Source organism: Poecile atricapillus, chromosome 8, assembly GCF_030490865.1.
Source record: "Poecile atricapillus isolate bPoeAtr1 chromosome 8, bPoeAtr1.hap1, whole genome shotgun sequence".
Lineage (NCBI taxonomy): Eukaryota > Metazoa > Chordata > Aves > Passeriformes > Paridae > Poecile > Poecile atricapillus.
Genome location: NC_081256.1, coordinates 17,085,951 through 17,106,460, shown reverse-complemented (window position 1 = coordinate 17,106,460; position 20,510 = coordinate 17,085,951). Strand labels below are relative to the sequence as shown.

General features: G+C 46.1%; 1 protein-coding gene across 20 annotated transcripts in view; it reads left to right on the top strand.

The window, feature by feature from the left end:
• The window catches only part of LPP (LIM domain containing preferred translocation partner in lipoma), a 315,569-nt gene that overhangs the window by 24,371 nt on the left and 270,688 nt on the right, over window positions 1–20,510 (top strand). The window contains exon 4 of one of the 20 annotated variants that reach the window (XR_009278136.1): window positions 1,433–2,624. The exons of the other annotated variants lie outside the window; for them this stretch is intronic. The gene's annotated coding sequence lies outside the window, so the exon portion shown is untranslated. Of the gene's footprint in view, window positions 1–1,432; window positions 2,625–20,510 lie in introns of those variants that run through there. 20 annotated transcript variants of the gene reach the window in all.

The following is a 20,510-nucleotide window of genomic DNA, read 5'->3' as shown; positions in this document are numbered from 1 at the left end:
TTCATGTGGTCAGCAAGGAAAACGTAGCTTATGTATGATTTCTGTCTCTTAGCAAGAGTGTGTGTTAAAAGGCTGCATAACACATGGATATATTTATCTCAAATGCTAATACTTAACTCTGTTCTTAGTTGAAGTTTAGCTAGTGTAACTGGATAAAGTTTAAGTGTCTGTTTTTTTCCTGTTGCTCTGTTTTTTCCATAATGTTAAGTTTTTAATCTGTCTGATATTGTAGCTGGCTGCTTCTTTTTTTTTTTTTTTTCTTTTTTTTTTCCTCCCCCCCTCCTCCTGCTCTTTCCTTTCTATTTCCTGAAAGGAAGCTGCAGTTCATCCAGTCTGGGGTGTGGGGGGAACCTGAAGATGCTCCACTTCCTGTTTTATTCATGGCAGCTAAAACCAGGCTGGGGAATCTGGAGCAGAGATCCACCATCCTGCATTCCTCTTGTCATTTGGAGCATGTAACATGTACAGAGTGCTTTTAACACTACTCTGGGGGTCATGGAGCAGCCAGTCCTGTGCCTCAAATGGAAAGCACTGCACTTCATCCTTTTACTTTGGAAGGGGCATTGGTGAAAACCCTTTTATAGTTCCCATTTTCTCAGCTAACTGGTATTTTTAGGTTTCTTCAGACCTGTTGCTTCATACTCTCTATCTTAAATTTAAGACCTTTGTTAGAAAGTTAAACCTCTTTGTCGATTTTCATTTGCCCTTTTAAATAGGGCTTAATATTCATTGGTTTTTCCAGAGATGTGGATTTGCAGCAGGTCCTTGAGGTACAAAACTGTCTGGATTGTCCTCAACAGGGAAGGATATTTTGTATAAGGATGGATGTGTGTTGTGGACAGAGGATTGCAACAGATGTGTGGTAAAAAGCACTTGGCCACGAAAAGTGATGAAGGACTGCTGGAGCCCTTTTTTGCAGCTGGGACATGCTGGGGGTTTGTAGAGTTCAGCTGCATTTTAATCTTTGTTGTTTCAAAAGGCTGATTGGATTACTGCAGCTTTTGGGGTCAGGGCCTGGCTTTGCTGAGCTTGGTGCAAAGGAAAGAACTGCTGTCCTGAAGAGTTCCCAGCCTGAACAGGCAGGGGAGGCGATGGGTTAGGAAACAGGGCCCTGGGGACATGTGTGGAGCTGTCACAGCACCTGAAGCCTCAGCCCAACAACTCCCCCAGCAGACTCTCATCCTCTATCGTGCATGATGGTGCCAAGCTGTGGAGTTCTGGCAGTGGGACCACGGTCTGTGTTGCTCCTTGTGTGCTGTGCTTTGCCTCTGCGTGTGCACACGTGGCCCCGTGCGTGGCCATGCTTCGGCTGGCCCGTGGATGTGGCACATCCAAGCTTCACCAGCTGCCTGTGGCTGAGCTTGGTGTTTTGGGAACAGCACGGTGGGACTGGAAATGATAATGTTCTGTTCCTCCCTTTCCTGCTCACCAGGATGTGCTGTTTGTTGGAAGACAAGGATGAGCAGTGCCCGGGTGCTGTAATGCAGTGCTCTGGGCAGGGCTAGTCTGGCACGTCTGGGAAAGCGCTTTGTGACTCTGTGTTCACGTGCTGATCCTTCTCTGTGCAACATCTCACCCCTGCGAGGACGTGATTGAGAGCTGGACAGACTGTGAAGGATGAGCTCCCCATGTGCTGCCTGTGCCCCCTTTCCTGGTGGGTGCTGGGCAGAGCTGGGGGAGCTCTGGAGGACAAGCCGATGTCCACGGCTGGGACTGCAGGCTGCCAGGGCTCTCCATCTGGTGTTTCTCCAGGACCTGAGCAGATTCAGTGATCACTGATGCTTTCCAGGATCCACAAAGGATTTTCTTGTGCTCCAGGAACAGAGCCATTAAAGGCTGACCTGTAAATTAATACAGCTGTCTAAAGATTTTTTTTTTCCTCCTCTAGCCTGGCACCCAGTAAACACTGCCTGAGAAGCCTTCCATGGCACTGGCCTTCAAGAGTGTTCAGAGAGCTCCATGCCTGCTTTTCTTAAACTTCTCTCAATCTCTTTTAATGATGTGTTAAATGCAAAGGACTTGCTTTAGCTCCCATGTAGGGAGGTTTGGTTCACAGCCCATCCTTCGTCCTGGCTTTTGCCCTGATCAGTCCAGGGCTGGCACTGCATAGTTGGCAAAGGGGTTACACCAGCACTGTGATTTGAGTGCTCTGAGGGAGCTCAGTGTGCACTAAGGGCTGGGTGTATGTGCCCCATGGCAGGTAAGAGAAGCTGCCCCAGATAGCACATGTGGGCATGGAGGGGTGAAGGTTACAAACCTCAGCACATCTAATACTTTGCATTTCTTTAGGCAAAGGTTTCAGAACCTGTAAGTACTAAATTGTGCCTGAAGGCTGAGGAAAGGCTGGTGTTATTGTTGTGTGCAGGCATAGAAATTAGGGCACTGTGTGGCAGATTCGAGAAAAGTGCAAATCTCTGTATTTTGTGTGATGGTTCATGCTCAGCTCCTGCAGACAGGTGGGTGCTTTATGGCCCTGGGCAGAGTGATGCTGTTAAACCCATCTCTCTTACTCTACTAAAGTCATACTTGTCTGAGCATGAAATATTTCTGCATCAGTTGCTTAAAGGTAAACCAAGAGGGATTGAGTATTGAATAAAGTTGGTCTGTGTCGCTAGTGTGTGACATGATCTCAACACGTATGGTTACATGAGAAATTTCCAGATGGCACCTCACCTAATTGTATGGCTGCTCTTTCCTGGCATTTGAGTTGAGTGCAGGCTTTAGCAAATGTCTGTTGTTATTAGCTTTTTTTCATATGTGTTCTCCTGTACCAGCTGGTCACACAGCAGGAGGTCTCACTCACAGCCTAATTCTTCAGTCAGCTTTGGGGGAGACTTTGTGAGTTAGGTATTTGCATTTGGGATGAGATCTCCAAGTGAGAACAACTTGTTTGCCTCCAGTGAGTGTGTTGGCTCAAGGGCTAAAGTGCCCAGGAGGAAATGGGTTGCTCTTGTTGCTTTACTGATGCCCTTGAATAGTTAACTGTGCTTACTGCTTGTCCTGGTGGGGGAGGACAATGTTTTAAAGAAATATCAGATTTCAGAAGCCTGTCTGCCTGTGGTGGAGAGGAAAAGACTCCTTGTACTGTGCTGTCTCACACCCCTACTGCAGAAATATCAGAGGGACAAGTTCTGGTGAAGCTGCTTGTTTTTGGCAGCCACTTCCCTCCTACATCCTTGTTCTTCAGGTAAATCCCTCTTCAACTCCATTTGCTGTTCCCCCTTCTTCCCTGAAAAGTCATTATCATCCCTTGAAATTAAGAAAAGGACAGGAGGAGGGAATAAATGGATGTTAAGAAGTAGAAAACAATCAATTAAATAGTACATAGCATGTAATTTTGCTTGGAAACTTACCATGAAATTGAGGAGCACTTTAACAACTAGTAATTTAAATTGCATTTGAACACTGCTAATGACTTGTTTGCATAGGAATTTTGGTCATTTCATAGCAGGTTGTTGTCTTTAGTACCCCTTCATTCAATTAAAAAACCCAAAGTTTAAAAATTTCTTGATGAGGAAGATGCTGTAGTCAACTGGTCCAACTATTGCTAGTGAAAGGTGGCACTGTGGAAATTTTGCAAGGCCCTGTTAGTTTCAGAGCCATTTACATCATTAGCATCAGCACTTCCAGTGTTAAATACATGGGAATTTGATGCTTTTTACCTAAAAAAGCTTGTTCTTGCTAAAGGGTAGGAAAATAACATCACTATTGCATTCACCAGCATGATAGAGTGGAGGAGGCTGAAGAAGGGGTTGGGGTTTGCAGCTGTGAGAGTGACCCAGGAGTGAATCTTGTGGCTCAGTCCTTATCACCTCAAACAAATCAAAACAGTGCTTTGGGATCTGATCCTGACTTGCTTCACCTTGAGAGGAACAGCAGAGAGGTGCTGATTAGCTGTGCCTGTGGGGTATTTGTATTTAAGTTATTAGTCTTGTTTTTCCAGTGTTTAATGCTCTCCTCCACCACTATTTTACGTCTCAAGTGCCAGCTATTTTCAGCAAAAGGCAATATCAGCCTAATCATGTTACTACTTTGCTACTGATTTTGCTGGGAACAGATTCTATGGGAAGGCAAACGCAAGTTAGTTGTCGCCTGTTGCTGAATGAACATCCCGTTTTCAGAGCAGGGTTTTTGCAAATCCGTGGGTATGCTTAGCATATGGAAGGGGGTTCCAGTATCAAAACAAATCTGGCCTTCTGTTTCTGAATGTGTAGGTTGTTTCTTAGAAGATGGAACCTTTAAAATCTGTCCCTGCAAACATGGCTGTTAAATCCTGCTATTTCTAGAGGTGTGAGGCAGCTGTCTGCACTGAGATAAGCTATAAAAAGGCAATATTTTCCAAACCCGGCTTTTTTAGCTATACCTGCCAGACAGCTTGGCCAGCGGGAGTTCACCAGGAGTGTCACCATTGCTGCCCTTTTATGCACAGGGTGCTGAGCGATGTTAAAAACTTCTGGGCAAGTTTCCAGGGTCAGCATTAAGCACCAGCTCTTCCATCTCTATTGGGTGAAATGCTGTTATGCAGGAAGGTGCATTCCATGTGAAGGAAGAGGTGCTTTGCTGGCTTAGTGTTCTCACATGGTCTTCTGTTATTTTCTAGGTGATTGTTTGACTTTTGTTCCTAATTTTCATTGTGTCTTTCTTGTTGCTGATTTGGTGTCCGTGTCTAATCACGGAGGGATTTGAATGCCCCCACTGTTATTTGCTTGGAGGTATTCCTGTTTGCTGTGTAGTCTTGAGGGTAGCTGGTGAGTTCAGGGGAAAGCAGTAACAAAAATGGTAATTTTTCCCACGTATCTGGATGAGGTTTCTCATGGCACACTGGTGTTATCACTAGGCTGCCTGACACGTGTGCTTCCTGCAGTGCTTTGTTAGTTATCAGCTGGTTCTCCACGAGATGTGTGAGTGTCAGAAAGCTGCATTAGATACCCTTGTAGAGGCTGTTGGGGTTGCAGGGATGGGGAAGGACATGGCTCTTGAGCATGTTCCCAGTGAAGTATTTCTGAAAGCTGGGGATGGGTGTATTGAAGTGACTGGAGCAATGTCCTTGTGTAGGTGAGGAGCTGGTGTATGTGAGGATGAAATCATGTGGTGGAGGAGTGCAGGGAGCCAGAGAGCAGAATCCCTGTTAGGTTCTCCTAATGCCAAAACTGGTTCTATATCTCAACTCCGTGAACTGTCTAGCAAGTACTTTGCCCTCTTATTTTAACTGAATGAGCGTTTTATAACCTTGATTCCTGAGAAGTGCTCCACATGTTACACAAATCCCCCATTCCACGTGGCTGTGGTTGCCATCCAACCAGCCCAGCTCCATGCATGGGCTCTCACATGGGTGGAGGGTTCTGTTTTACTTGTTTTGATGTTTAAATTCATTGAAGCCCAGGCTGCCTCTTAGTCACGCCTGGGCCTTGTGTGTTGTGGGTAATCTTTTCTTTGTAATTTCTATTTTCTTACCCTGGTTTTCCATCTCAACAGTCTACTCACCTCTTTTCCAGCTTCTTTCCAAAGGCAGAGACACACTCAGCTGGTGGAATTTGATGTAGATTTGATAATTGCTCCCTGAGCAAACAGGCGTGTGTGTCTGCTTGTCCAAAAACCTACTGAATAGAAATAATCCCAGTGAGTTATTTCTGGCCATGGTCTCTCCCCATGGTGCTTCCACAAGCTTCTCTGTATCTCAGGGTTTGAGCTGAGATTGAGCTGGGCCAGTAAAGGCCCTTTGTTTCCCCACCTCCCTGTCTCAACCTTTTTTTGAAAAATACAGATAAATCCAAGTGATAACCTTGTAATGGAGATAAGGAAGAAAAAGTCTTATAGGTAGATTAGTTTGCGGTGGAGGGAAGGCAAACACCAAGGGATGAGATACCATGAAATGCTGAGGTGGCTTATTTATCACTTACTCGCCCATTAAATGTGGGGAAGATGACAATCCTTGTCCTAAAGATTCTGCAAAGCAAGGCAGACAAATGTGCACTTGAGGTCTGTGGAAGGGTTAGCACAGGTAATTGCTGGAGATCAAACTCCAGATAAAGCAAATTCCTGGAAGAGAAGGGCTTTTGCTGTGGGAGTTGTGGGTGATGAGAAGGATTTTTCAAGTGCTGGAGGAGTGGATAGAGAGAGAAAGGTAAATGGGTATGAAGGGAAGTGAGAAGACCTGAAAGGAAAGAATGTTGAAGGGGAGAGTAGAATGTGAGAAAAGGAGTAGGAGGAAAAAAAGAGCAGCAAGTCTGTTGTGGGAGAGGATGGTGTACATGAGAGTCAAGATGACCTAAATGTCTCTTCGTTGTGTGTTAAAAGCTATGCCATAACTCAGCTACTGCAATTAGTCATCTCCCAGGGTATGAAGTACCAGTTTCTTCACTGAATTGAGTGTACTGGTCCTGGCTGGAGTTCAGTGCTGGAAGATCTCTTGGCCAGGCTTGAATGCCCCGTGTGGTAGGGTACTGGGCAGTCACATCCTGTCCGTGTCCCACTGCCAAACATTAATAGGCAAGTGCATAAGCAGCTTGTCATCTTCTACTTGATACGCTCAAAGTTAGTTAGTCCTCTAGAGACTCAGACAGCAAATCAGAGATTGGTGTGTGTGCTTGTGTAGAAATGTACCTCCAGCTTGCTTATCTTTTTCTGGGGCTTGTGTCTGATCCCCATCTATTTTTTTTTGTCTCTCCTTTTACTGATGCTGTTGAGATCTTCCTTCCAGCTTCTCATTTCCTCCACAAAATAGTTCACCATCCTTCTAGTTCTTTCCTAACTGTCCATTAGTTAGACACGACTCCTTTGTAGCCAGTGTAAGGAACGTGTAGGACATCGCTGGAGCTCAGTCCATCTACTGTCACAGCATGCTGTTCCAGGAGGAGAGAAACAAACCTGAGTTCAGAACATCTGAAATTGCCCATTATCTCTGCTCATTTCTTGCAGTCCATAATTTGGGGGTGGGGAAGTGAGGGGAAGAGGAGGCGAGTCACTCTAAACATGACTCATCCCACAATGGATCGATACAAAATGTTCCATTACATTTTCATTGCCAAAAATGACTCCCCTCTCCTGCCCCCGCCTTCTGTGAGGTGCTGCAGAGGCTGCTTTGCTGGGCTTAGTGGTGGTGGCATGGCTAGCTCAGCCAAAGGGTCTGAGTTTTGGTTCAGACTTTACTTTCTGGGTGGGCTGAGGTTGAGCGTGGTGGAGGTGACCTGATTTCAGAGGGAAAAGAGATTCCTGTCTGCTCTCAGGAGATTTGTGTTGCTGGAGGCATGGAGCAGACCTGTTTGACAAGAGGAGTCACTCCCAGCCTTCCCCTTGGGGAGGGAGGCCAACAGATGTGCAAGATGTAAGGCGATATTAAGGGACATAATAGAAAGTATCGTGGGCTATCTGCCAGCAGCCCCTCTGGGCCGATGCCACAGATTGCTCCCTTGGGCTCCAGAGGTGTTTCACTGGGGTGTTCTTGCTAAAGTTTCCTTCTGCTCTGTGCAATGATGGGGTGGAGATGGAGCTGCTGGGTGTTCTCTTGCCTCCAGGTGTGTTTATGGCAGTGATTTTATGGTCTGTTTACTGACCATGAAGGGTCAAAGCTCGCCCAAAGCTGCACAGATGTTGCCAGGTGTATATAAACATTTATGTGCAGGTACGTATATAGTAAGGCAAAGAATTGATCAATTTCATAATTCCATTTGTCCTATTCATTTTCATGAGATGAAATCTCATCTTCATGAGCAGTTTTTGGGCAGCCTAACTGGAGCAGTTGGCCGTGATCCTATTTGTGCACAGGAGGATCACTCTTGCCTGGCATGGGATGGGAAGTATCACTGGGCTGACCTCAGCAGCCCCTTCAAAAGGCTACAGAGTATTTGCAGTTATTTTACATCTTCCACCCACCACAATCAGGGCCTTGATCTGCTGCTAAACTTGGAACAGCACTTTAATAAACAAGCCTCGCTGCTAACAGGTAGGGTTTTGTTGGGGGAGTTTCAGCCTGTGAGGGAGCAGGCTGAGTTCGTGAGCATGTGGTTCTGATAGTGTTATCTGTTGGTACAAATGGCACCAACAGCATCTTCTGCTTCATCCCGTGCTGGGAGAAGGTCCTGCCAGGAGCTGGGCTGTGTGGGGTTCTGCATTGTGGTGTACTGTGATGGCAGGGGCAGGACCCAGGACATTCAGCAGTCCCTGGTGAGATGTGTAGGTTGCTGCTGCTGCTCTGTTTTGGAGCTGCTGTCACTGCAGCAGAATGTTACAGGATCCAGGGCGCACACAAATGTGTTTACAGAGCAAATAAAGGTGGGAGAGAAAAAAGGAAAGAGTCTCAAAGTGGCTTTGGGTGTTTTTTAAGTGGTAAAGCTGAGAAATTCCTGAGCATATGCAATTAATGTCTGTTTAAACAGAAACTTCTTTAATGGCTGAAATATCAGCTCCTACGGAAGAGCTTTCCTGGTGGGTCTTTTTCATCTCCAGCCGCCTGCCCTGCCAGGGTGTGCAGGGGGATGTCTCCAAAGGTGCTGGGCTTCATGTTTTCAGTTGGGCTCGTTAGGTGTTTGCAAAGGGCGATGCCGCCCTTCTTTCCTGGCTTGCTTCCACTTCTCTGACTGTGTGGAGGCAAAAGTGGTCAATTCTTATGAAAACCCACCCATTTGGGTCACGAGGGTCCCGTGCCTGATGTAATTTGTTTTTGTGAGATGTTGTTATTTACTCAGATCCTGGCGGAATACAATGAATAAGAATAAGCTAAAGGGCTTCTCTCCTGCTGGAGCTGTGTGTGCTTTGTCTGCGAGCAGGCTGCTCTCTGAGCAGCAATGCTGGTGAAAGCTTGTGAAGTTTTCAGAGTAAAACCACTGGGGAACGGGGTACGTTGTGGAGGCAGGAGAGGGTGGTAGCCAAGTCTTTGTAGGTTTGACCTGCCTATTAAAACTTCACAGGGTCTTACTGGCTGTATGGATGTCAAAGCAGCAGCCTGCTGTGGACATGATGCTGTTTGTGTGTATTTCACTTGATTAAAAAAAAAAAAAAAAAGTCATGAGGATGTTTTGAACAGTCTTGCTGAGCACCACTGTCGCCCTTCTCATTAGCTACAGCAGTGACCTGGGGCTTTCTTCTTGTGCTGGAACTTGCAAAGGTATGCTTTTTCCCTTTTTCTTTTTATCTTTTCCTTTTAAAAACACCATTGAAGTGCCTCTCATGCTTCAGCAGCAGTTGCTTCAGCCTGTGCTGCTGTCCATGTGCTCATTGGAGGCTCCTTTGTTACTTTGACACATAGCTAGCTGTGAGGAGTGGTCTGCAGGACCTGCTGCAGTGGGGCTACAGCACAGCTAAGCTCAGAGATGCACAGGGTCAGATCCATAGCAGGTGTGAATGGCAGAGTGTGGCACCTTGCAGCCTGTTTTGTCAAGGCTGTTATTCTCTGATTATAAAGAAACAGTGTTGAACTCCTTACAGTTTATATGGCTTTGAAAGCTTGACATGGACATGATGTTCCTCTCGGAGCTGTAGCTGCTGGATCTCATGGTGCAGTTCATTTGTTGCTTCTGAGTGCTGGAAATAATATAGTGCAGACTCTGAAATGTTTGAACAAGCCATACTCCCCTTGTAATATCTCTTTTTCCCTAGAAAAACAGGGAACCTTCCTTCCTCCCAACCTTGGCACTGTTGTCCCACCGTTGTGGATCACTTGTGTCATGCACTGGTGTAATATTTGTCTCTTGAGAACACAGCAGTCACTGCTGATTTGCCTCAAATCATTGTCCTTGCAGTCTTGAACAATACCCACATTAAGCAGGTGGAGCTGATACACTCACTTCCAACGCAGCTGACGGCAGCTGGGTCAGAGTCTTTCTCACTGTTTCCTGCCAGAGGAGAAAATAAAGCACACGTGAAGGCAAAATACACGAGTTTTCCCCTTTGTCTCCCCTCCCCTGCACCCAAGTCATGGTTTCCACAACAATGAAGAAGTCTCAGCCAATGTTTCACAGAAGAGGCTGAATTTCTTAGAGTCAACGTTTCCATGTCTGACAAAGTAAAAAAACTAGAAAAAAAAAAGGCAGAAAGGGCAGAGAGGCTGCATGCGGTCTGGCAGGCAGCCAGGCAAGGAGTGCTCTTTGGGGTTATTATTAGGCAGATAAGTGTATCAAGAGCTTAAACATCACCCTGGGTCTGACAACTGCGGTGCTCTTTGTGAAATGCTGATAGACATTTCATACTTGTGAGAGAATGTATTGTAGCACCTGAAGCCACTTTAAAAAACGATTTTTATTTTTCCTTTTCCCCTGCAGTAACTAGGGTGCCAGCAGAGTTCCTGGGAAGTGATTACAGGTGCTCCATGGGGAGGTATTGCTAGTTCGGAGCTTGCAAATTCTTTTCCCACTAGCACCTCTGTATTCCTGCCTCTGTTAGGAGCCATGCCTAGAGTTTGTACGTGTCAGAGGTGTCCCTGAATGAACTGGACTGCCTTGAAGATTTTCTAACCCCTTCTCAGGACCTGTCACAGCACAGAGGAAGTTTTGGGGCCCATGGGTTGTGGTTTGGAAGGTGTGTGTACAGAGGGGTGCTCAGAGCTGTGGGGAGACCCTGTTACCTACACTGCCCTGTAGAAGAGGGGACATGTGAGAAGTGGAGGGACAGGCTTTTGATGATGATAATTACTTAACACACCTGAGTAACAGAAACTGATGGAGAACTGCACAGGATGGGATGACACAGGCGGAGCTGCTGGCTGGGAAGTTTCTTCTCAAGTACAGGAGACCAGCAGAAGAATGTCTGTTTGTAATGCTGCTAGATACCATGTATCTGTCTGTGTTCCCATCTATAGATGGTATGTGCAAGGCTATATATAAACGCTGTGATGGCTGGTATTTTGGCTGATACACTCACAGTTTTGTGCCACATTGAGAGATTTAAAAATATCTCCCTGTTCCAGGAACATCTATACCATGGCAGATGTCATCTGGCATGGGGAGTGGCTTCTGTAAAGGGAGCTCAGCATTATTACTATGAGCCTTAGTAGTCTATTAGAATATTTATTGCTTCACTGCCACCACAAGACATGTGAGGTGTGTTATTTCTGCCTGTCAGAGTTTTTTCACACATGCAGGCAGGCAGCATCTGTCACTGCTCACTGCGAGTCACTAGCTTTCATTCTCAATGAACTTTCTTTCCAGCTGGAAGGAAAGCAAAATAAAGGCATCAGAACTACACAGAGCTGATGAGAAAGGAGTTCATCAACATTTATTTAGCTTGGAGTTGTGCCTCTGAGGACTGTCTTGAGTCTGGGTCCTTCTTGGCCAAGACACAGTCACCTCGTGCTTGTTGTTGTTTGATTTCAAGGAGAGTCTGTCGACCTGTTGTGTCAGGCCCTGCAGAAACCTGGTATGAGTCAGAGGTGTCTCTGTTGCAGGAGACAAAGAGTAGGATAGGAAACAAGTGAGAAATTACGTGCTCAGGACTTTCTTTTGGGAGTAGTTCTCAGGTTCCCCAGGCCTCAATTCATCAGCCAAGGGCCTGGCAGCACTGCCTCATTCCCAGCTTGTGTCAGAATGTGAGCAAGTCCTGTTCTTGTGTGTCCTCACAGAGCTGTGGTGTTTTTGTGGTGGTTGCAAAGCATTGGCTGTGCCAGCCATGTTGTGATGGCAGTGCTCAGAGTGTGAATGCTGGCATCACCAGCAAGTTCTGCTTGTACACACAGGGGTAATTATCCCTTGGTCATGCTTAGGACAGGATGGAATCTTTCAGACTAGAAGGACTGGGGAACATGTTGAGGTTTGTCCCTCCCCTTTGTAGAGAGTTTCTGGACCTGCAGAGAAAATAAGGCAGTAAAAACCAAGAAGGAAACAGATGTAAGAAGTCACACCTGAGCCTTGACCTGGGTCTCTTGTTTTGGGCTGCCCTGTGAGATGTCAGTGCTCTGTTTGAATCCTCCCTTGTGAGCTGCCATGTCTGTTTGTCTGTAACTGGAAGCAGGGGAGCCAAAACTTTCCCTTCTGTGCTGGGTGAGGATGGATGTGGCTGTGTTTGCTAGTGAAGGGGGAAAAATGATCAAAGGTGTGGAAAATGGGATTAGACACTTCACATGAAGATTGGCCAGGTAGGAAACATCTCTGTTGGGCTCCTTACTTGTCTGAGCCCATAAGGTCTTCCATGTTCCCTTCCCAGTTTGTGTTGTTTGTTAGGGGGTTGTCAACAACGGCCAGATGTCCCTGTCTGCTGCTCTTTGTGACATCAAGGTGTTATTTGGAGAAGGTTTGCTGCAGAGGCTGAAGGTAGCCTAGAGCTCCATGGTCACAACATTGGTGCCTTGGCAGGTGTTGAACAGCCAGAGGGTTTCTGCTTCTTGGTGAGGGCCAGTCCAGGAGAGGAGTATTGTGGGTTTACATCTGCTGGAAGCACAAGGGGCACTTGAGTCTGGACCAAGGTAGAACTTCACATTTTTCTATAACTTTAGTGATGGACAGAACCATGTCAGAAGCAGAGGGCTTTTTGTAGGGTTTTTCTATAGATCTCCTGTTTCTTGCATTCATCCCATAGTTCTGTCCCTGACCCACTCTCTCATGCCAGTGAACACAAGTGGTAATTCAAATGAGAATAAGTCTGGTATCTCCTAACCTGGTGATGCACTCACAGTGTTTTCCTGACTGAAGAGGAATGGGAGGAACATGTTTTGGGACTGTCTCCTCCCTGCTGTAGCTGGAGATAGGACAGCAGTGACTTTGGGTTGGTTCAGACCCTGTCCACCCAGCCCAGAGTCCACCTCTGGCCAGCAGCAGATGCCAGGGGAAGGGGGAAAGCTATCGGCTTCCCCAGGTGACCAGGACAGAGGCACGGCCGACCCCGCTCACCACGCTTCCCACTGTGGCATTGCAAGAACCCCGAGCGTGCCCAGCTGGCAGATGAAGCACAAAATGCACAGAAAGCCTCGGTGTGGGCGTGCTGGGAGAGCAGAGAGGAGGGTGTGGAAAAACATCTCCGGTGTCGCCTGCCGGAGTGCCAGGAAGTGGCCGAGCAGCGGGGTGAAAGCCGAGCAGGGCTGGGGCGCCGGGGGTCGGCAGCCCCGGCGGGGCGGCACATTCTGTACATTCTGCAGCCCCCGGCACACGGGGCAGCCTCGCCTGCTGCTGCCAGGCGTCCAGCCCGCCTGCTATTTCGGTGTCTTCACACCCGCTAAGCCTCTCTTTCTGCCCTTCTGTTCCCCTCGCCCTGCCCCGCTCTGCCTGTAACTGAGGTGTACTTGTTTATCCATCGGGCTCTACAGCCTATAAACAGGATGTCTCTCTGTTTCCTTTCAGCCCCGTAACACTAAACCTCTCCGCGTGCAGATAACGCTTTAGGAACCTTCCTCCTGGCTGAATGAGCCTGCTGTTGGTCATGGGCAGCTCAGATGAGACAGCACATGCCTGTATATATATGCATATGCATCTAATAGGGATGTGGTATGAGTTGGCCGCGGTGAACAAATTCACATTGCTGTAAAGGAAGTAAGAGCATGTTTTAGGCAGGGTGGCTGAAACGAGACACCGATTTAAACTGGATCCCGAATATACAGTTTGTAAAAACAAGCTGTTGTATAAAACCCTAAGCCTGTGAAACCTTTTAGGGGAAAAAATTCTGCAGTTTATTTTGTTTAAGTGATGCTTCCCAAAGATTTTCTCACTATGTTGGAGTCCTGGATACTGAGAGCCTGACAGTGAAATGGAGCATGTGGAAAGGCATTGCATTAACTAGTGCTTGCAGTGCTGAGTGAAATTTTGAATGGGGGAAACAAAATCAGAAGAGAAAAATACTAACACACTATTTAAAAAAAAATTCTCATTCAGAAAGGCAGTGTTCAGGCTGTGTAAAAGCAGTGAGGAAAAAGGTCATTCTTCTGAACCACTTTTTGATCTGGGACCTTGGCAAATAATAATAACAAGCAAAATGGAATTCTGAGATATTCAGTGTCTTAGTTTTAATGTTCAATATGTTCAGTGATTTCTATTGATTGTGGCCAAGTTGTAAGCTCTGCTATAAATCAAGTCCTTTACAGACCCTGCTTCCTTAAATCTGTGATTTCCTTTAATGTGTTGTCTTCCATTTGAAATAAATGTAAGGTTCTGGGCCTTGTGGTTATGTAGGAATGTTTTGGAAAAAGGAATTTCTTTTCCTAAACAGGAGGTAAATTTTAAACACAGTAATTTTTATTATATTGGTTTTTAAGCTGGTCTTACCAACACTGGGGCTGGGCTGATGACTTTTGAACACTTGAAGATTCAAAGCAAGTCTCTAGGAAAGAAGTGAATGTTATCTGATTTTTCTTTCCCTTGGATTGATGTGCCCTTACTTCAAGGGAGTTGTCAGTGAGAGCTCATGCTTTTGTAAAAGTTTTAAGTTTCTACCCACCGCTTCAACCAGGTTGTCAGATCAACATGTCTCGTTTACAGAGATGTACTCTGGATCTGTTACTGAGACGTGGTTCAGAATAGCTATTGAGGAACAAGTTGTTCTGCCACAGCTCTTCTGTGAGCGCTTTGTGTGCATGCAGCTTCATTCCAAAATGAACATGCCTTTCTTGACTAAGTTCAGGCTATTTTGGAAGGTGGAGTAAGCTAAAACATGGAGGGGGGGAAAAAAATTCTGTTCTTCCAGAAATAAAGTGATTTGCATTGGGCGTATTTTCGGTGAGCCTTTTGCGTTCTGAAGTCGCTGCCTACCTGGGTGCGTAGATCCTAAACCATGTGGTTGGCCGTGAAAGTTTTGCAATTCGTGTTATGGTGGCAGAGAGTCCTTAGGGAATCAGCTGTTTTCTATAAAAAGCTGGATGATGCTGATTTTAATAGAGGGGTCAGCATGTTTGGCACATGGTCCTTTTGTGTGAGCAGTCTGTGTGAGTGACAGGACTTGTTTGCACCGGTTGCATAAGGGTTTGACACAAATGGATTGGGTGACGAAGCTGATGGCACCTGCCATACAGATGCCATTTAAATAAAGATGTCCCCCTGATCGCAGAAGCATTTACCCATCACAAGGGCTGGCAGTGCTGGGTAATATTTAAGCTGTTTCTCTTAGCTCATGGAAAATAGGAGTGGATTTCAGCGTTGCCTTTCTGGGTGGGCAGTGTGACATTGCCAGCGGTCATGGGCCTCTTGCGCAGTGAGAAACCCTCGTGGAGTTTGTGGTCAGGGGAGCAGGCAGTGCTGGAGAGGTGGCTGATGCTCTTCTTCACAACCTGAACTTGTGTTAAGGGCCTGTCCCTGCAGATTTCTGGGACAGTGGGGAATGCCAAGATTGGGTTTTGCTTTGCTATGGTTCTGAGTAACTGCTCCTGCTTCCCCTTCAGTGTGGCCAACTCCATTGCTTCTTTGGCAAGGTGTTTACATCCACCCCATCTCATGTTTCCCAGGAGAAAGCAGAGCCAAATGGTGTGAGATCTGTAACTGGGCTAATTGCCACTTGTGTTGGCATGCAGATCAGAGAGAATGCTGCATCAGTGGCAAAGTTTCCTCTTACCTCTTCCCCACCTGGATGCTGCAGCAGAGCTTGTTGCTGCTCTCACAAAAGCAGTGTGTCACCTCTAGTGTGCTTCCCCCTTCTTTTTTTTTTCTTCTTTTAGGAAAGGGGCAGAGCAGGTCTGAAGGGTAAAGCTGGGCTTGGTGGTGAGTGCTTAAAATACTGATGTGTGTTGTAGGAGAGAAAGCAGCATCTCTTTAGAAACCTCAGTGACTGTGAGGACAGCTCCTGAAGAGAGAGGAAAACAAAGTGTTGCATCAATGTATGGGAGATAGATGTTAGAACAACCCCTTCATTTCTCCTGGCTTGAAGTCACTCTGGATATAAAGTGGTTCACCTTCCTGTTTAACCTGTGTCCAAGCAGTTGCTTGCTGTCCTGGCCACCCTAAGATGGTCTCTATTGTTAAAGCTGCTCTGTGCTCCATTCAGTGAGGCCAGGAGTTGTGCATTTTCCCTCTTTTCTATAACCTACTCCACTGCTCACTTTGGCAAACATGAGGTGCTCTTCTCTGACAGTACCAGACACTGTCTGGTTTGTGCTTGAGCAGAAAGATAAGCTGTGCTAAAAACTGTAGCTATTGTCATTGGTGTGCCTGGGAGGGGACAAAAATTGCCTTTGTCATGTTTCAAACATTTTCTGATGCTACAGGAGTTTGAGGAGGTGACGTGGCACCATAATCTCCAAGTGCTCCTACCTTCGTTGTGTTGGTGGCTGACTTTTGACAGCACAAGGAACTTTAAAAAGTTTTTCCTAAACCTTGCACTCCTGATTACTGTGTATTTTCCTGGAGTGGCTTTAGAGGGTTTGTCGGGTATACCTGAGGAGGTATGGTCAGATGCCTGACTGCTCTGTCCCTTGGGGCGTTTAATAGCAGTAGGGACATGGTATCTCATGTGAGTAAGCTTGGCAAATTACAAAAGAGAACAGCATTTTCTAATGCATTCAACAATGGTGATTGACAGGTGGTAGAAAATAAAGAATGTATGGGCTAGACATCTTAGTAGGTAATTTCTCTGCAGCATTTAGACATTTTGGTGAAAAATATATTTGAAAAGTGCTGCTGTTGTGTAAGAGTAAGGGCAGTGTTGCATTAAACTAGAGGAGAAAGATGAACTGATTGGTTTCCTCACCACATCCCCCTCCTCACCACCCCTCCTTTGCTAACATTTAAAGTGGAAAAAGTCATCTGGTTTGAAAAATGTCACTTGGTTAAATAGAAAAAAAAACAACCAACCAAAAACTCAAAGCAAGCATTTGCTACATTGCATGTGGGTGGGATTGTGGGACCTACACAAAAACAATGCTTAGGAGCTGGACTGGCCCAGGAAGGAGTGGAGGGGGAGCAGTGTTCAGGGGCTGGATGTGGCAGAGTCAGTGGTTCTGTTGTGCAAACGAGGTGGTGAAAATGGTTCCTCCTCCCAAAACCAAGATGACCTGATTCAGTCCACTGCTTATATAAGAGGAGTAATGATTAATTTGATGGAAAAAAATGAAACCTGATGTGAGAAGATTAATTTGGAGTTTGGAAGGAGGGCGTTGCTAATCCTTGACTCTTTGAATGGTTTGGGTGGAAAGGGATGTTAAAGGTCATCCAATTCCAACCTCTCTGCCATAGACAGAGACCCCATCCAATAGACCAGGCTGCTCAGAGCCCCATCCAGCCTGGCCTTGGACACTTCATGGGTGGTGGAAGTCTGTCAAAGTACTTCTAATCGTCACTCTCAGAGCAGAGGTTGTTGCTGTGCTGAGTTCAGAATTATTGCCTGGGTGGAAAATGAGAAATATTTTTGCATGGGAGAAAAAATTCAGAAAGCCTGCCATAAAACCCTGCCTACCATAAAACCCACAGGCCTTTCAGGATCTGAACTTTCAAGCTTTCTAGTTCTTTTTAGTGTAAGAAAAATAATACAATGCAAAGCTCTCTCCCCTCCAAAACACCAAAATACTGACTAAAAATTATTGTGCACCACTGTTGTTACTTGGTGATGGGAGATAAATGGAATTCTCCCTAAGAACAAATGGATGGTGACCTCCAGGTGCTGCCCAGAGCTCAGATACTCTCTACTGCTCCACGGCACCGTGTGGCTTTGCTGGGAAGAGGTACATTAAGATTCTTGAGGATTTCTTTTTAATCCTGGTGGATGCTATGTAATCTGTATTTTAATGTAATTCTCATGGTCAGTTGAGCCAGTTGTCTTTCTATATTTTGGGAACCTAACAGTATTCAGCCTTCCTTGGTGTTTTTATCCTCCTCCTCCTCTCAGTTGCATAACTGGGTCACTCTGTTTGGTTGATAACCCCCGGCTTCAAGCTCTTTAAACTTTTTGCTGACTTAAGGTATTTCATCCTCTTCCCTCTCCGATTTCCTTATTGCCTGCACCCAGCAGACGTGCTCCTGAGATTCTGGGTGTGGGTTACAAGTTCCTGAGAAAATCTTTGGGGAAATAATTAACATGTTGTAACACGGAGTCCCCCTCTCCCCTCCCTGGGGCAAACTGGTGACAGTGAATATTCACCTTCTGAGCTTGTCATGCCTGTCCCAAACAGCAGATACCCTTGATTGGATTCTCTCTCGTTTATTTTATTTTGGTTCCTCTTTGTGAGAGAAAATAATGCCCAAACTGCCAAGGAAATAAGGAATTGCAGATGAGGAGCTAATTTTTAAGTCTCTGAGCTGGCTACATCCCTGCTCAGCAAGAAAACAGCTTCTTGCTTGAAAGAAGGTAAAGTGAGTTCTGACTGGAACTGGTGTAAGGATAAAGCCACACTGTGCAAACAGGTACATTTGATACGGGTCTGGTTTGAGCTTCAGAGCAAACTTGCATTGGGAAGCAGGAACTTCCAGACCTCCATGGTGGGATGTGCCTTGTGTGCTCACCTTTCCTATCTGCCTCCTCCTGACCTGAGCAGGGTGAGTGCTGATGAGAGCACTCCAAAAAGTCTCCCATAGGCAGCCAGGGCTGGAACAGAACATTACTCTGGGTGAACAGCTCTTTCTCTGGCAGGAGGCACACCCAAAAGTCATTCTGGCTGCTGTAAAGCATGAGTTTCATGAGTTGGGCCTGAGATGGGAAGGAAGGAACAACAAGTGGGGTTGAAAAGCTTGGTGGGAATAATGGCCTTTAAAGAAGTGGCTCAGGAGGTTTTGAGGAGGATGTCACTGAGCAGTTCAGTGCAAGCTCTTAGCATGAAGTAGTGACAAAAACCTCTGGGGTGTTGTACAGCAGTTGCTCAGCCAGTAAGGTGGGCACTTACTCTGGCAATGATGGCTGCAGAAGCACGTGCTGCTGGTGAGACTGAGAGGAAGAAAATGGGAAATACCCAATGTGTCTGCAAAGCAAAAGAACCCAAAGAGTCCTTTGATCTCAAGCTTTTGTGGGTTTCTCTTTATTTGGTTTGTTCATCCTCCTTGGAGGATTTCTGGAGGAGCTCCAGAATTCAGCCTTGAGGAGAGCCACCTTCAGACTTCCAGGCAACATTCCCAGTGGGGCTGTGTGTATGTGGGGAGAGGTCTGGCCGTGGGGCAGGCACTGCCGTTTCTCTGACTGCTTGGACCAGTTCCTAAAGTGAAGTACCAAAAACAAGGCCAGCCAGATTAAGTGTTTCCCCTACCCGGTGGTATTTGTTGTGATGTAAAGCTGGAATGGTTCCTAGAAAGCATTAAAACACAAATAATATTAACCAGGACTGAGAGAGAACAGCCAGTCACTCGGAAATGAGAAATATGTTACGGTGCGAGTGGGTCAGTAGGAATGAGGCCGTCTGGTTTTTACTACTAAATCTGCTACTTAATCCCTCGAGAGCCTCAGTGAAGCCTGGTCCAGCAGGAAAGGGCATGAGCCGGGTGCTTGTCTCTACCAGTTGGGACTGGGAGGCTTCAATTGCAGGTGTTGCTGCTGAACTGGAGCATACTGGGCAAGGCTGGCCCTGCCTTGAGGTTGTGATATCCTGGGCTGGGCAGCTGATCCCTCTGACTCGGCATATTTGCCTCTCAGCTGAGACTGATCCAGCCCACCCACCCCAGTGAGGCTTAAAAAGAACATTTCCTTGTAAGGCTTTGGGGGTCCTAGGAGCTTTCATGCTAATCACGTGCAAAGTGCTGTCCATCAAATACTCAACTGTTTATTGAGATATTTACCTGGATGATAACATCTCCGCCCCTTCCCTCCAATAAAACGTGCTTGATAACTCACATGAGTGCTTGTAAGGCCAAAGGGACAGTCAGCCCTTTTAATCTGTGCTGTCATGAAATAAATAACCCACTGAGCTAATTCCCTCGAGCTTGTCCTAATCTCACCTCACCCTCATCTTTGTTCACATGCGCAAATGCACTGTCAGCAGTATGTAATGTGCTTCCCTTGCAGCTTAAACAATAAATCCTATAAGACCAAAGCTTTGGAGATGGAAATTGCATCGTGTTGGTGGTCTTGGGCATGTGATTCAGGTGACTGAAGGTCAGCTTGAAAGGACAGCACTGACTTCAAAGAAATGTATTCCCTTCTATTGAAATTTCACACTGTAATTTGGGGAAAATTTTTTAGTGTTTTGCTTCATTCTAAGTAGATGTGTGCAATCATGTTTGTGTTTTAAAGTATTTGATTTCTGCCATGGTTTCTGCAAGGCTTTCTCACAGCAATCATGGGAGAAAGAAACTACTGGAAACCACTGCGTTTTTTGAAATATTTTTTTTACATACTGAAAAGGTTGGCAAGGGACTCAGCATGAGTGTAGATACTGAAACTACCTGTGTTCTTCTCAAGTGTTACCCTTTGTTGATACTCAAATAAACCTGATGGTAGAAGGAGTTTGTTGCTTTGAAGTGAAAAGTTGCAGCATCCTGCAACTCCTCTCCTCCTGTCTCTTTGTCACTTCTGGTTTTATTTGATCTATTGTCACCTTTGGAGGAAGATGATGTCTTTGCCTGCAAGAGCTGAGGGAGGAGGGCAGGCAGGCTCCTGGTGTATATCTGTAACAGAAATACATATTTAAATGACAGGCAGTAAACTTCTCTATTTTCTTTTTGCTTTTGGATGGTGTTCTGTTTCATATG